The sequence below is a fragment of the Bos javanicus genome, chromosome 1 (genome assembly GCF_032452875.1).
Source record: "Bos javanicus breed banteng chromosome 1, ARS-OSU_banteng_1.0, whole genome shotgun sequence".
Lineage (NCBI taxonomy): Eukaryota > Metazoa > Chordata > Mammalia > Artiodactyla > Bovidae > Bos > Bos javanicus.
In genome coordinates, this window is record NC_083868.1 from 76,577,340 (window position 1) to 76,591,902 (window position 14,563).

General features: G+C 38.2%; 1 long non-coding RNA gene across 1 annotated transcript in view; it reads left to right on the top strand.

Annotated features, from left to right (window-relative positions):
• Positions 1-12,558, top strand: part of LOC133254465 (uncharacterized) — a 32,139-nt gene extending 19,581 nt beyond the window's left edge. The window contains exons 2-3 of the long non-coding RNA XR_009738681.1: positions 10,250-10,337; positions 11,868-12,558. This is a non-coding gene — a long non-coding RNA (uncharacterized LOC133254465). The remainder of the gene's footprint in view (positions 1-10,249; positions 10,338-11,867) is intronic.
• Positions 12,559-14,563: the final 2,005 nt, after the last annotated feature.

The following is a 14,563-nucleotide window of genomic DNA, read 5'->3' on the forward strand; positions in this document are numbered from 1 at the left end:
TATGCTTTGGTACAGTTTACAACATACTTTCAAAAATTTAAATATTTCAGCGGGACTTAAGGCACAGAAAGGGAACTAAGTCACAATAAACCCAAGTCAGAAACTTAAACACTATGATCTTTCAACTTCACTGAATTATTTGTTAGAGCATTTTATTTACTACATTTAAAAATAAGCATCGGTGTTTGAATATGCTTGCTAAAGTTGATCAAAATTATTTATTTATTTCTAACTGTAGAAACAGTTTGAGACCCTCCTTAACAATGGATGCAATGAATAATCATTGTAAATAATATAAATATGAATTCAGCGTTTAACCATCTGACTTTGTAATTGAGGCAAATGGCAGCGGCTGACACACAGGAGTAGCACCAAAGGCAGTAATCTATTGCCTTCACACAAATAGCTGCCCGAAGGCAGATGGAGGTGCCAGTTGTGTCGGGCGCAGGTGATTATTGCCCAGCCTGCACACCACAAGGTTGTTTTTCTCTCCACCGGTAAACCATCCATTAACTTCCCTAAGAGCCAAAAGCAAAAGGAGAGGAATTTATGAAGTCGCTAGCCCATATGGCTGGTAGTGAGTTAATCTGTGTTTGAGCAGCAGGTAGCACGAGCCAGTCTGTCTGTTGGGGCTGTTAGTAACCCAGGGGCAGATCAGGGAACAGCAGGGAAGGGGATCAACTCAGCCTGCAAATACAGTCAGGAATGTGGCAGGAAATTATTTCTGAAAACACATTTTGCAGCATAAGGGCAGCCATCAGATGCTACATGATAATCTATCTGCACTTTGTCCACTGGTGATTATATAGTGCTGTACATGTAGGAGCAAATTTAATATGTATTTACAGATATAGCATTATCATGAGATTTTCCTTTATACAGCTTCCTGCATTAAAGTAATTATTTCAAGTGTTCCTTAAAAAATGAGATATGAAGGTAGTGAGATTCTAAAATTGTGAAAAAAAAAAAAGAAATTTCTTTAGATTAGCTGTATTAGTAAAGAATATGGCTTTAGTCAAAAGGTAGGACAGTAAAGGTGAGTGCTCTGAGTAACCAGGAAAAAATTGGGGTTAGATAACAGTCCTATGGTTAAAATAGCAAAATAGGAAAAAAAAAAAAGGAAAATAATGTAAGAATTGCTTGGAAACACTAAAAGAAGGCTGAGACATGTGGAGAGTTAGATACTAAAACTTAAATAAGGAACCATGGAAATGGTAGGATGACTGAATGATGGTTATTAGTATCTTCTGCCTTCCCACCCATCCCTTCCTTCCTCCTTCGTAATTTCTTCCTTTTCATTCCCTCCTATGTCTGTCTATCTATTTAATCTATCATCTATATATGTGAATGTGAAGATTTGGTATAATTTTGTATTCACAGGCTTAAAATTAAGACATTTACAAAGATGAACTAGAGCAAAGAATATGCTTATAGTCTTTTGCTTCTTGTTCATGAAAATAAAGCAATTAACTTATTCATGCTTATTCATTATAGTCAAGCATTATTGTCATTCCTTAAAGACAGTTGAAGACAAAGTTTGAAGACAAAATGTTCAAAGAGGAAAAAGAGGGGAAAGGGGGAATTAGATGAAGGGAGTAAAAAGGTACAGAATTTCAGTTATATAACAAATAAGTATCAGGGATATAATGTACAACATGATAAATATGGTTAATACTGTTGCATGTTATACAGGGAAATTCTTGAGAGTAAACCTCATCACAAGGAATTTTCCCCTACTTTTTAATTTTGTATCTATATAAGATGACAAATGTCCACTATTATAGTAATCATTTCATGATGTTTGCAAGTCAAATCACTATACTATACATCATAAACTTATACAGTGCTGTGTGTCAATTATTTCATAATTTAACTGGAAGAGAAACAAAAAAAGAGGAAAAAGAAAGCTGAATTTAAATGTCCATGCACTCTCAAATCTCATATCTTTTAATTAGATTGTTTCAGATCAGATCAGTCGCTCAGTCATGTCTGACTCTTTGCAACCCCATGAATCGCAGCACGCCAGGCCTCCCTGTCCATCACCAACTCCCGGAGTTCACTCAGACTCACGTCCATCGAGTCAGTGATGCCATCCAGCCATCTCATCCTCTGCCGTCCCCTTCTCCTCCTACCCCCAATCCCTCCCAGCATCAGAGTCTTTTCCTATGGCCACCTTCACATGAGGTGGCCAAAGTACTGGAGTTTCAGCTTTAGCATCATTCCTTCCAAAGAAATCCCAGGGCTGATCTCCTTCAGAATGGACTGGTTGGATCTCTTTGCAGTCCAAGGGATTCTCAAGAGTCTTCTCCAACACCACAGTTCAAAAGCATCAATTCTTCGGCACTCAGCTTTCCTCACAGTCCAACTCTCACATCCATACATGACCACAGGAAAAACCATAGCCTTGACTAGACGAACCTTTTTTGGCAAAGCAATGTCTCTATTTTTGAATATGCTATCTAGGTTGGTCATAACTTTCCTTCCAAGGAGTAAGTGTCTTTAATTTCATGGCTGCAATCACCATCTGCAGTGATTTTGGAGACCCAAAAAATAAAGTCTGACACTGTTTCCACTGTTTCCCCATCTATTTCCCATGAAATGATGGGACCAGATGCCATGATCTTCATTTTCTGAATGTTGAGCTTTAAGCCAACTTTTTCATTCTCCACTTTCACCTTCATCAAGAGGCTTTTTAGTTCCTCTTCACTTTCTGCCATAAGGGTGGTGTCATCTGCATATCTGAGGTTATTGATATTTCTCCCGGTAATCTTGATTCCAGCTTGTGTTTCTTCCAGCCCAGCATTTCTCATGATGTACTCTGCATATAAGTTAAATAAACAGGGTGATAATATATAGCCTTGATGTACTCCTTTTCCTATTTGGAACCAGTCTGTTGTTCCATGTCCAGTTCTAACTGTTGATTGTTTATATCAAATTATTCAGTCTTAAAGGGAATCAACCCTAAATACTCATTGGAAGGACTGATGCTGAAGATGAAGCTCCAGTATTTTGGTCACCTGATGTGAACAGTTGATTCATTGGAAAAGTCCTTGATGCTGGGAAAGATTGAGGGCAGAAAGAGAAGAGGGCATCAGAGGATGAGATGGCTGGATGGCATCACTGATGCAATGGACATGAACTTGGGCAAACTCTGGGAGATGGAAAGGAACAGGGGGCCTTTGCACTCCATGGGGTTGCAAAGAGTTGGATATGACCGAGTGACTGAAAAAGAGAACATAGTAACTTCAAATCCTCACTAGTATCCCTGTTTCAATTAATATTTATAAGAATTACAGTCAAGTTTCGAATGTAGACTTCAAGACAGAGAAGAAAAAAATATTTTATTTTATTTTCTCCTTCCTTTAGGGAAAGAATTAGTTGAAGACCTATTATGTATAGTGTAATAGCCCCAACCAAATACTGCAAGAGATACAAAAATAAGAAGTTTTTACTAGCCATTGTACAATTCATACATGAAGTAAATGTCATTCCTAATGATCTTGGAGAGAGAGCAGTGAGCAGTTCTGAAGAGATATCTTAGTTTCCTGCCTAGGAATTGAACCTATGTAGCCAAAATGAAAACCAGGAATGCTAGCCACTACACCATCAGGGGTTAAAGTCTAGAAGTGACATGACTCTGACTCTTTCCCCATTTGAAAGCAAACATGTTTCAAGGAGGCAAAAATTGTACAAACAGGTACAAAGTTTATTATTAGAGACACTGTAAGGTGTGAGAGAGCACACAGAGAAGCAGTTTGTTTATTGAAGTTAGAAGCAAGGCAGAAATACACACCCAGAGAGAAAGGGTATGAGTGTTCTTTCTAATGATGAGGAACTCAGTAAAGAGGTGATTTAAATCACTTATATGGGCTTCAGTGGTGAAGAATCCTTCTGCAAAGCAGGAGACGCAGGTTCAATCCATGGGTCAAGAAGATCCCCTGGAGAGGAAATGGCAGTGCAGTCCAGTATTCTTGCCTGGGAAATCGCATGGACAGAGGAGCCTGGTGGGATACAGTCCATGGGGTCCAACACAAAAGAGTTGGACATGACTTAGAGGCTGAGCACAAAGCACGAAATCACTTATATAAGACAGTTCTTCTGGGTCTCTGATTGGCCAAAGATATTACCTTGACCTCAAGAGCAGTCATCTTATCTCTTTACCTCAGCAGAGCTCAGCTTCCGTGACTAGCTTTGTTCTTGAAGTATCTGGGTGAAAACAAGATTTAATTTTACACTTGGCAAACCAGTTGTTCAGCCCAGGGGTCCATCCGTCTCTTAACTCACTGTGACGTTCACAATACTTAATATGATTACTCAGAAGAAATATTTTCAGAAAGCTAAAAGTTCTATTTGTTTTTAATAACCTTTTGTATGCTAGAAACTTATGCTGACCTCAAAGATCTTCAAGAACATAAATATTGAACAAGTATAAAGTTTCAGTTATGCAAGCTGATTAAATTCTGGAGATTTGCTGTCCAACATTGTGCCTATAGTTAACAGTACTGTATTGAATGATTAAAAGTTTGTTAAGAGGATAATTTTTACATTAGGTATTTTTGCCCATAATTAAAAAAAAAAAATTCTCCAGAGAGGGAAAGAATTGATCAGGAAGATCAAGTCTATGCCCTATGGTCAAAATGCAGCATCATCTTCTGTTTTCTGAGGCTTGTGACCATTAATTTTGGTTTACTGCATCTCAACTTCTGTTCAACCATAGCTAAAATTCCAAAACTAAAATATTTACTATTTTTATGACTCTATGATTTGACCCTAGTAATAGGGTTTGGGCATTTCTACAAGTGGCATTATTCTATTTTCTTTGTAGAAACATGGAAAGTGAATTCTTGTTAATTCTGGCACAAAGTATTTGCTGAGATATTTTTTGACTGATCGAACGTATGAATGAGTGAGCCAATAAATTATACCTTATAATCATCTGCTAACATGTACTTAATTCTGGGTACTCTTGGGCATAGACCTCAGAGACCAAGTCAGGTTTTCTTCTCTCTGTTTCTAATTGGAATAAACCTCTAAATACATTTCTTAGAGTGATCAAAAAAGGCATTTGAGCTGGGCCTTGGAGTTCTCAGTTAAGAAGGAATGGAGTGAAGTAGAAGTATTCCAGGTCAATAATATATCAAACACTGAGGTATAAAGGAAAAAATACCAGACTGTGCCTAGGTGGACAATGCAGAATAGTATAAAACCTAATTCTGTTTTTATGTAGTTTTGAAATTATACCATTGAGCCCCTGAAATATGAAGTTCACATTAACATTAATTCTGCCAAAGATTTTATGAGTGAGAAGGCAGCAAGCCCTGGAAGTGATGATTTAGAAGAAGTTTGATGATTCTTAATGGTCATGCGAAGAGTTGACTTATTGGAAAAGACTCTGATGCTGGGAGGGATTGGGAGCAGGAGGAGAAGGGGACGACAGAGGATGAGATGGCTGGATGGCATCACCCACTTGATGGACGTGAGTCTGAGTGAACTCCGGGAGTTGGTGATGGACAGGGAGGCCTGGCGTGCTGCGATTCATGGGGTTGCAAAGAGTTGGACATGACTGAGCAACTGAACTGAACTGAACTGAACTGAATGGTTAAGGAAAAGGTGAGCAACAAGGACCTCAGCTGGAAATATGTATCGACCAAAAAACTCTGTGGTGGTAATTATATGTATTTTTAGTAATGTTTAGTAAGATTATATAAGTTTCATATAGTATTTAAAGAGTTTTTCTACATTGAAGGAGCTTATATTTTGTTAAGTAGGAGGAATTTGTATTTTATTAGCAAAATACTCTATCTATGTGTATATACATATACAAATATAATGATTTACAGATTACTTAGCAATTTCATATTCACCACTCCATTTTAATTTTATAATAATTTTTTTTAAAAAATCACAGTAACTCTCTAATAGGCTCAATTTTATTATAAAAGACCAGAAATTGTTTTATAAAAACAATTAAACACTGGTGCTATTCACTTACTTCATTGATTTTTAAAGTTTTCATCCAAGTAATACATGGACATGTTTAAAAGCAACAGCACTGTGCCCCAATCCCACACCAAATTCTTAAAGGCAAAGATTTCTAGCTTATTTTTATTGTTTATTATATTAGTTACCTCCATAAAAACTATGTATGCACAACTATTCTTTGTTTTATGAAAATGTGTTCAATGTCTATGGTCTTCCTTCTATAAAAAAGATTTAGTATATTTAAACCACCTTCTCATCTCCTCTTCTCATGTACTTCTAATGTAGCTATATCACTATTTATTCTTTTGGCTACATTTTTATCATTAGGAAGTATTCAGTTCAGTTCAGTTCAGTTGCTCAGTTGTGCTGACTCTTTGCAACTCCATGGACTGCAGCACGCCAGGCCTCCCTGTCCATCACCAACTCTGGAAGCTTACTCAAATTCATGTCCATCCAGTCAGTGATGCCATCCAACCATCTCATCCTATGTCATCCCCTTCTCCTCCTGCCTTCAATCTTTCCCAGCATGAGGGTCTTTTCAAATGAGTCAGCTCTTCATATTAGGTGGCCAAAGTATTGGAGTTTCAGCTTCAACATATTAAAGATATGCAAAATAGACCACAAATTAGTATATCAAATATATATGTGACCACTACACAGCTTAACAAATAAAATATTGACAATACATTGAAATCTTCTGTATAAACCTTATAATAACAGTCTCCTTCTTTCTTCCCTCATGGTAACCACATCTTAAATTTTGCATTTGTTATTCTCATATGAATATTTTTATTAATACCTATACATCATCTTCAGAGAAGGCAATGGCACCCCACTCCAGCACTTTTGCCTGGAAAATCCCATGGACGGAGGAGCCTGGTGGGCTGCAGTCCATGGGGTTGCTAGAGTCGGACACGACTGAGTGACTTCACTTTCACTTTTCACTTTCATGCATTGGAGAGGGAAATGGCAACCCACTCCAGTGTTCTTGCCTGGAGAATCCCAAGGACAGGGGAGCCTGGTGGGCTGCCGTCTATGGGGTCGCACAGAGTCGGACATGACTGAAGCGACTTAGCAGCAGCAGCAGCAGCATACATCATCTTATTCAAAAGTCATATGCATTTTGGAATTTAGAACTTTTGGCATTTTAAAAATTGTACCTTTATAGATACTACATATTACATGACACTCCTTGAAGAGTCTGGAGCAAACCCTACAGTCAAAATATTTTAATATTTCTATAGGAAAAGGTATAGCTATCCATAATAAATATGTTAAAGTTTATAAATAGCTTCATGTTATTTTGGTCATATTTTATCATCAAGTGAGTTAAGAGTAAGTAAAATTTTGTAGCCAGTTGATTTAGAGGAAAACAAACTTCTGATTTTCAGAGCTTTAAAGATTTTGGAAATTGTATTGAAGAATGTATTTATTAATAAATTACTAATGCATTTATTCTTCTCCTCAGCCTGTGAAGTGAGGATACCAGCACCCCTCCAATTCTCATGGTTTTCCCAATTTCCCACCTCCCCTGCCCTCTCTGGTTTGGTGACACTTGAATTTTGTATAATCATAAGTGTGTTTGCATTTCCATGTCTATAGGTGAATTCTAAAAGTGGCATCTCAATAGAATGTTTTTCATTGCTTTGATTATGTGAATATGGATCATGCAGAGCAGTGATCACATCCATGATCCTATCATTTTTAAGTCTATCTTGTTTCATTGCATTATATCTGAGAAATATATTCTTAACTTCATCCAAATGTTTCCCATCAGCTCCCTATGATTCTTGAAACTCTATCAGATTAAAAATTGACCCCTTCCTTGCTGCTGCTGCCTTTTTTGTGTGAGGCAAACTCCTCTGTGCAATTTAAACTTTTGTTTCTAGTTTCCCCTGACATCTGTACCTACTCCTCCATCTGCATTTAGAAACTTATTGAAATATCTCATTTACTAATGACCCTGAGTTGTATTTTTCTATTTATGTTGTGCCGTGTTGTGCTGAGTCGCTCAGTCATGTCCAACTCTTTGTGACCCCATGGACTATAATCCACCAAACTCCTCTGTCCATGGGGACTCTTCATGCAAGGATACTGGAGTGGGTTGCCATGCCTTCTTCCAGGGGACTCAGTCCCAACCCAGAGACTGAACCCAGGTCTCCTACATTGCAGGCAGATTGTTTACCATCTGAGCCACCAGGGCAACCCAAGAATACTGGAGTGGGTACCCTATCCCTTCTTCAGGGGATCTTTCTGACCCAGCAATCAAATTGGGATCTCTTGCATTGCAGGTGGATTCTTTACCAGCTGAGCTCCCAGGGAAGTCCAATACTTATATAGAAAAATAATGTTTTCTATATATAAAAATCACTATTATTTTATGGTGGTATCTAAAAAGAGAGAAAATAAATTTATATTGATAGCTTACTATTTCTAATAAGAATTTCTAAATGACCAAAACTGTAGAGGATCATATTACCCAGGAGTAAGATGCCAAGGTACAGGGCTCAAAACAATAGTTTAGATTTTTAAGTGTTGGGAAATTTAATACAGTAAACAATAAAAGTACAATAAAAATGAAGACGCACTTTGAAAATATGGGTAAATGAAAATTATTTCTACTTTCTCATAGATAAATTAAAACTTGAAACTGATTCTTGATTCTAGGGTTATTTTATTTTGACACAATATAAGAAAGCACAAGTATATAATTAAGAAAACAAAAGTATAAAATAAATGGATTCAGTAAAAAAAAAAAAATCATAGTTACACATTTCCATTGGTGATTTGGAGTGAAGGCAGAATTTCTGAGTTCCTAACTACACAGCTAAGTTAATTTAAATAGGTAACTTAGAGGAGGCTATTCAGAAAACATTAATTTAAGAAGTAAAGGAGTTGCTGTTGACATCTCACTCACATTCTCTTATCTTCCCGCTCAGTGTATACCTGCTCCACTTACAGAATGTGTACATCTTTATCAGAGAGCTAAAGCCTCTTTGTTCAACCATGCAGCAGTTCAGAAATGCAAGCGTGATGGAAATTGATACGTAAATCTTTCAGCTTCTGTTAGGGACTGCATGTTTGCGTCCTTTCAAAATTCATAATGTTGAAGCCTTAACTTCCAGTGTGATTGTATTTGGAAATGGGACCTTTGAGGAGGTGATAGAAGTTGAGTGAGATCTAATCTGATTGACATAGTGCTCTGATAACAAGAGGAAGAGATGGCAGAGATCTCTTTCAGCCTATGCTCAAAAGAAAGGCCATATGAGGACAGAGTAGCCATCTGCAAGCCAGGAAGAAAGCTTTCACCAGAAACTGAACCCTGCGTGAACCTTGACTTCGGGCTTCCTAGCTTCCAGAACTGCAACAAACAAGTGTGTGATGTTTAAGCCACTAGTCTTGTTACCATGGTTCAGTGGTAAGGAGTCTGCCTGCCCGTGCAGGAGACACAGGAGATATGGGTTCCATGCCTGGATAGGAAAGACCCCCTGGAGGAGGAAATGGCAACCCACTATAGTATTCTTGCCTGGGAAATTCCATGGGCAGAGGAGGTTGGCAGGCTGCAGTCCATGGAGTCAACTAAGCACATAGCACATATCTACATACATTTTGTTATTATCTTCTATCAGTTTGAGCCAGTCCCTTGAGAGGTATGTGTTCCATGCTGATTATCAGTTTCTCCACTGAGACTGTTTACATTGGGCTTGGAGACTTATGTTTTGTTGGCCACTGTCAGCCTGGTAGGCTGCAGTCTATGGGGTCGCTAAGTCAGACATGACTGAGCGACTTCACTTTCACTTTTCACTTTCATGCATTGGAGAAGGAAATGGCAACCCACTCCAATGTTCTTGCCTGGAGAATCCCAGGGACGGGGGAGCCTGGTGGGCTGCCATCTATGGGGTTGCACAGAGTTGGACACGACTGAAGCTACTTAGCAGCAGCAGCAGTAACCCACGTCACTATTTCCTTCAATTCCCCTTTCACTCTAATTTTTATCTGAGGTTCTGCTTTTGGAGTAACCCAAACGAGGACAAGAATCATACACACAGTTCAGGTCTTTTGAAATTGTTAATGCTTGTGAAGGCTTAGGGATTAGGGGGTTGGGCAAGGACAGAGGAGGCAGGCAAGAAGACTTTAGCTTTAGCTTACTTTATCCATATGCCTTATTTCCAAAGGCCTCAAAAGTAAATAGCATTTTTAAAAAGCCATACCCCATTATTCCTCAATGTCCAGGTCCTAAGGAGTAAATTATTTTTCTCTCTTTTAGGGCTTTGGAATGGGAAATGCAACAAAAAGTCTAACATAAATTGTATTTAACAAGAAAGATGGAAAATAACCATCTTTGATGCAAAAAGGTATTGTCCAGTTGAATAATAATGTTATTTGATATTCACAGAAAAAGACAGTTTTAGGGGTAGAGAAATATATGATTTTAATAATGCCCGAAATACTGAATGTGCTGGAGTTTTTATAAAGATAGATCTTTGAATTTATGTCAATGAATTGCTTGGATAAATTCTATCAAAAATATAAGTCACTGAGTGGAACCTCTCAATTTATCAACCAGTTTATCTCTATATGGTTAAGGAATGACCCAGGTAAAGAAGCAGCCAATACATCATGCTTGCCTTTCTAACTGAAATCCAGGCTTTGTTTCTTGTCCTTGGATCACCTATCTCTATATCTTCTTAGTCTTTCTCAGGAATAGCACCTTCTTTCCTTTATTACTCTTTTGCTCCTTCTACTCGCCTTTCTTCCAGATTGCTTACCTTAGAATCAGTACTTGAGTAATTCATACTTGAGAAAGAAAAGAAAGATAAGCGCTAAGTCGTGTCTGACTTGCGAACCCATGGACTGTAGACTGCCAGGCTCCTCTGTCCAGGGGATTCTCCAGGCAAGAATACTGGAGTGGGCTGCCATTTCCTTCTCCAAGGGATCTTCCCAACCCAGGAATCAAACCCAGGTATCCTGCATTGTAGGCAGATTCTTTACAAACTGAGCTATGCGGGAAGCCCTCTCATACTTTGAGAGTCAAATGGAAACTTTCATTTGTGGGATTCCAAGTGCTATTTAAAAATTTTCCATTAAAATTATCCAAGGCCTTCCTAATTACATTGGTTACAGGGTTTTATTTGATAAAATACCACTATTCAAAAGAAGCAAATAGAAAGAAGGCTATTTGGCTGGTTATTGACAATAAGAGCCTGTTGTCTGTGTTCAAGACTAGTAATAATCTACTGTTATAGAGTTTATTAATTCCACTAAAGCCTTTAATATAAGCTCATATTAATTGTATCTTTAAGCTTCATTCCTCAGCTTAGCAATGCTGAAATTTCCTAATTGGAATCTGGGCTGTAATTATAATTTACTTAGCTGGAATTTATGAAGTATGTTGCCTCTCATAATTCTTAAAGTTGAATCCCAAGTCAAAACTTTTGGAAAAAAAAAACTTTTGAAAGAGAGGCATGAGGCAGGCTGACCTATACTTGGAGGATGCTGTCATTTTATATGTAATAACATATTATTTTATATGTATTATAAAATAATGCATTTTATATGTAATATATGAAGATATGGGCATTGGGTATTTATATTCTTGTGATGCTGTCTGTGTGAGTAAATGTTCCTTTTCAAATTTATTAAGAAAAAAAGCTTATGAATTCAGTAACTAAAAGTTGGGAAGATTCTTAAAAACGTTCAAAATGTGGGACTTACCTGGCAGCCCAGTCTATGCAGGTTTGATCCTTGGTTCGGAAATAGGATCCCACAGGCTGTGGTGTGACCAAAAAAAAAAAAAAAGTTCAAAATGTAAAATTTTTTGGAGAAGAGCTCCTTTTGTTTATTTTATACTTCTTCACAATCACCTTATACATTATTTTTTTCAGATGAGGAAAATACCAGCAAGGACTCAGACAAAAATATTTTAAATCAAACTGGTGTGCTTCACCATCAGCATGTAAGAAGTTGAAGTCAATAGCACGAACTGTTTCTAGAAAATGCATTTATCACTGATAGAGTTGTGTTAGATGCATCATGATGCTAAAAATTTCATGTCACAGATTTGACCTCTATAAAGGTATCTGCTGGCTTCTCCCAATCGTATTATTCAAAACATAGGCTAGTTAAGATAGTGATATTCTTGTGGCAAAGAACCATGATTATAATTCAAAGAACAAGCATTTCTGACAGTAGATTAGAAATTTTCTCCAAGTGAAAGGATACTAAAGTTAGCTAATTTGATTATCTTAAATGATATTTATATAATCCCATCAAGACCATCCCAATGGAAAAGATGTGCAAAAAAGCAAAATGGCTGTCTGGGGAGGCCTTACAAATAGCTGTGAAAAGAATAGAAGTGAAAAGCAAAGGAGAAAAGGAAAGATATAAACATCTGAATGCAGAGTTCCAAAGAATAGCAAGAAGAGATAAGAAAGCCTTCTTCAGTGATCAATGCAAAGAAATAGAGGAAAACAACAGAATGGGAAAGACTAGAGATTTCTTCAAGAAAATCAGAGATACCAAAGGAACATTTCATGCAAAGATGGGCTCAATAAAGGACAGAAATGGTATGGACCTAACAGAAGCAGAAAATATTAAGATGAGATGGCAAGAATACACAGAAGAACTGTACAAAAAAGATCTTCACGACCCAGATAATCACGATGGTGTCATCACTGACCTAGAGCCAGACATCCTGGAATGTGAAGTCAAGTGGGCCTTAGAAAGCATCACTATGAACAAAGCTAGTGGAGGTGATAGAATTCCAGTTGAGCTATTCCAAATCCTGAAAGATGATGCTGTGAAAGTGCTGCACTCAATATGCCAGCCAATTTGGAAAACTCAGCAGTGGCCACAGGACTGGAAAAGGTCAGTTTTCATTCCAATCCCAAAGAAAGGCAATACCAAAGAATGCTCAAACTACTGCACAATTGCACTCATCTCACATGCTAGTAAAGTAATTCTCAAAATTCTCCAAGCCAGGCTTCAGCTATATGTTAACCATGAACTTCCTGATGTTCAAGCTGGTTTTAGAAAAGGCAGAGGAACCAGAGATCAAATTGCCAACATCTGCTGGATCATGGAAAAAGCAAGAGAGTTCCAGAAAAACATCTATTTCTACTTTATTGACTATTCCAAAGCCTTTGACTGTGTGGATCACAATAAACTGTGGAAAATTCTGAAAGAGATGGGAATACCAGACCACCTGATCTGCCTCTTGAGAAATTTGTATGCAGGTCAGGAAGCAACAGTTAGAAATGGACATGGAACAACAGACTGGTTCTAAATAGAGAAAGGAGTACGTCAAGGCTGTGTATTGTCACCCTGTTTACTTAACTTATATACAGAATACATCATGAGAAACGCTGGGCTGGAAGAAGCACAAGCTGGAATCAAGATTGCCGGGAGAAATATCAATAACCTCAGATATGCAAATGATACCACCCTTATGGCAGGAAGTGAAGAGGAACTAAAAAGCCTCTTGATGAAAGTGAAAGTGGAGAGTGAAAAAGTTGGCTTAAAGCTCAACATTCAGAAAACAGAGATCATGGCATCCGGTCCCACCACTTCATGGGAAATAGATGGGGAAACAATGTCAGACTTTATTTTTCTGGGCTCCAAAATCACTACAGATGGTGACTGTAGCCATGAAATTAAAAGATGCTTACTCCTTGGAAGGAAAGTTATGACCAACCTAGATAGCATATTCAAAAGCAGAGACATTACTTTGCCAACAAAGGTCCATCTAGTCAAGGCTATGGTTTTTCCTGTGGTCATGTATGGATGTGAGAGTTGGACTTTGAAGAAGGCTGAGTGCCGAAGAATTGATGCTTTTGAACTGTGGTGTTGGAGAAGACTCTTGAGAGTCCCTTGGACAGAGATCCAACCTGTGCATTCTGAAGGAGATCAGCCCTGGGATTTCTTTGGAAGGAATGATGCTAAAGCTGAAACTCCAGTACTTTGGCCACCTCATGCGAAAAGTTGACTCATTGGAAAAGACTCTGATGCTGGGAGGGACTGGGGGCAAGAGGAGAAGGGGACGACAGAGGATGAGATGGCTGGATGGCATCACTGACTCGATGGACATGAGTCTGAGTGAACTCCGGGAGTTGGTGATGGACAGGGAGGCCTGGCGTGCTGCGATTCATGGGGTCGCAAAGAGTTGGACACGACTGAGCGACTGATCTGACCTGATCTGATCTGATCTGAGTGTGTAAATGATAAATACATGGAGAATATACCATGGGTACATTCAGAACTATACATTTAAAGAAAGCGAAAGTGAAGTTGCTCAGTCATGTCCGACTCTTTGCAACTCCATGTACTGTAGTCTACCAGGCTACTCCATCCATCGCATTTTCCAGGCAAGATTATTAGAGTGGGTTGTCATTTCCTTCTCCAGGAGATCTTCACAACCCAGGGATTGAACCCGGGTCTCCCTCATTGTAGGCAGACACTTTACCATCTGAGCCAACAGGAAAGCAAATGGCAAAATCTGAATAGGATTGAGATATTGTTTTATATAGCTTACTTTCTCTTACTTTAGAATTATGGGATGGGGAAGAGAGCAAATACTGGCTTC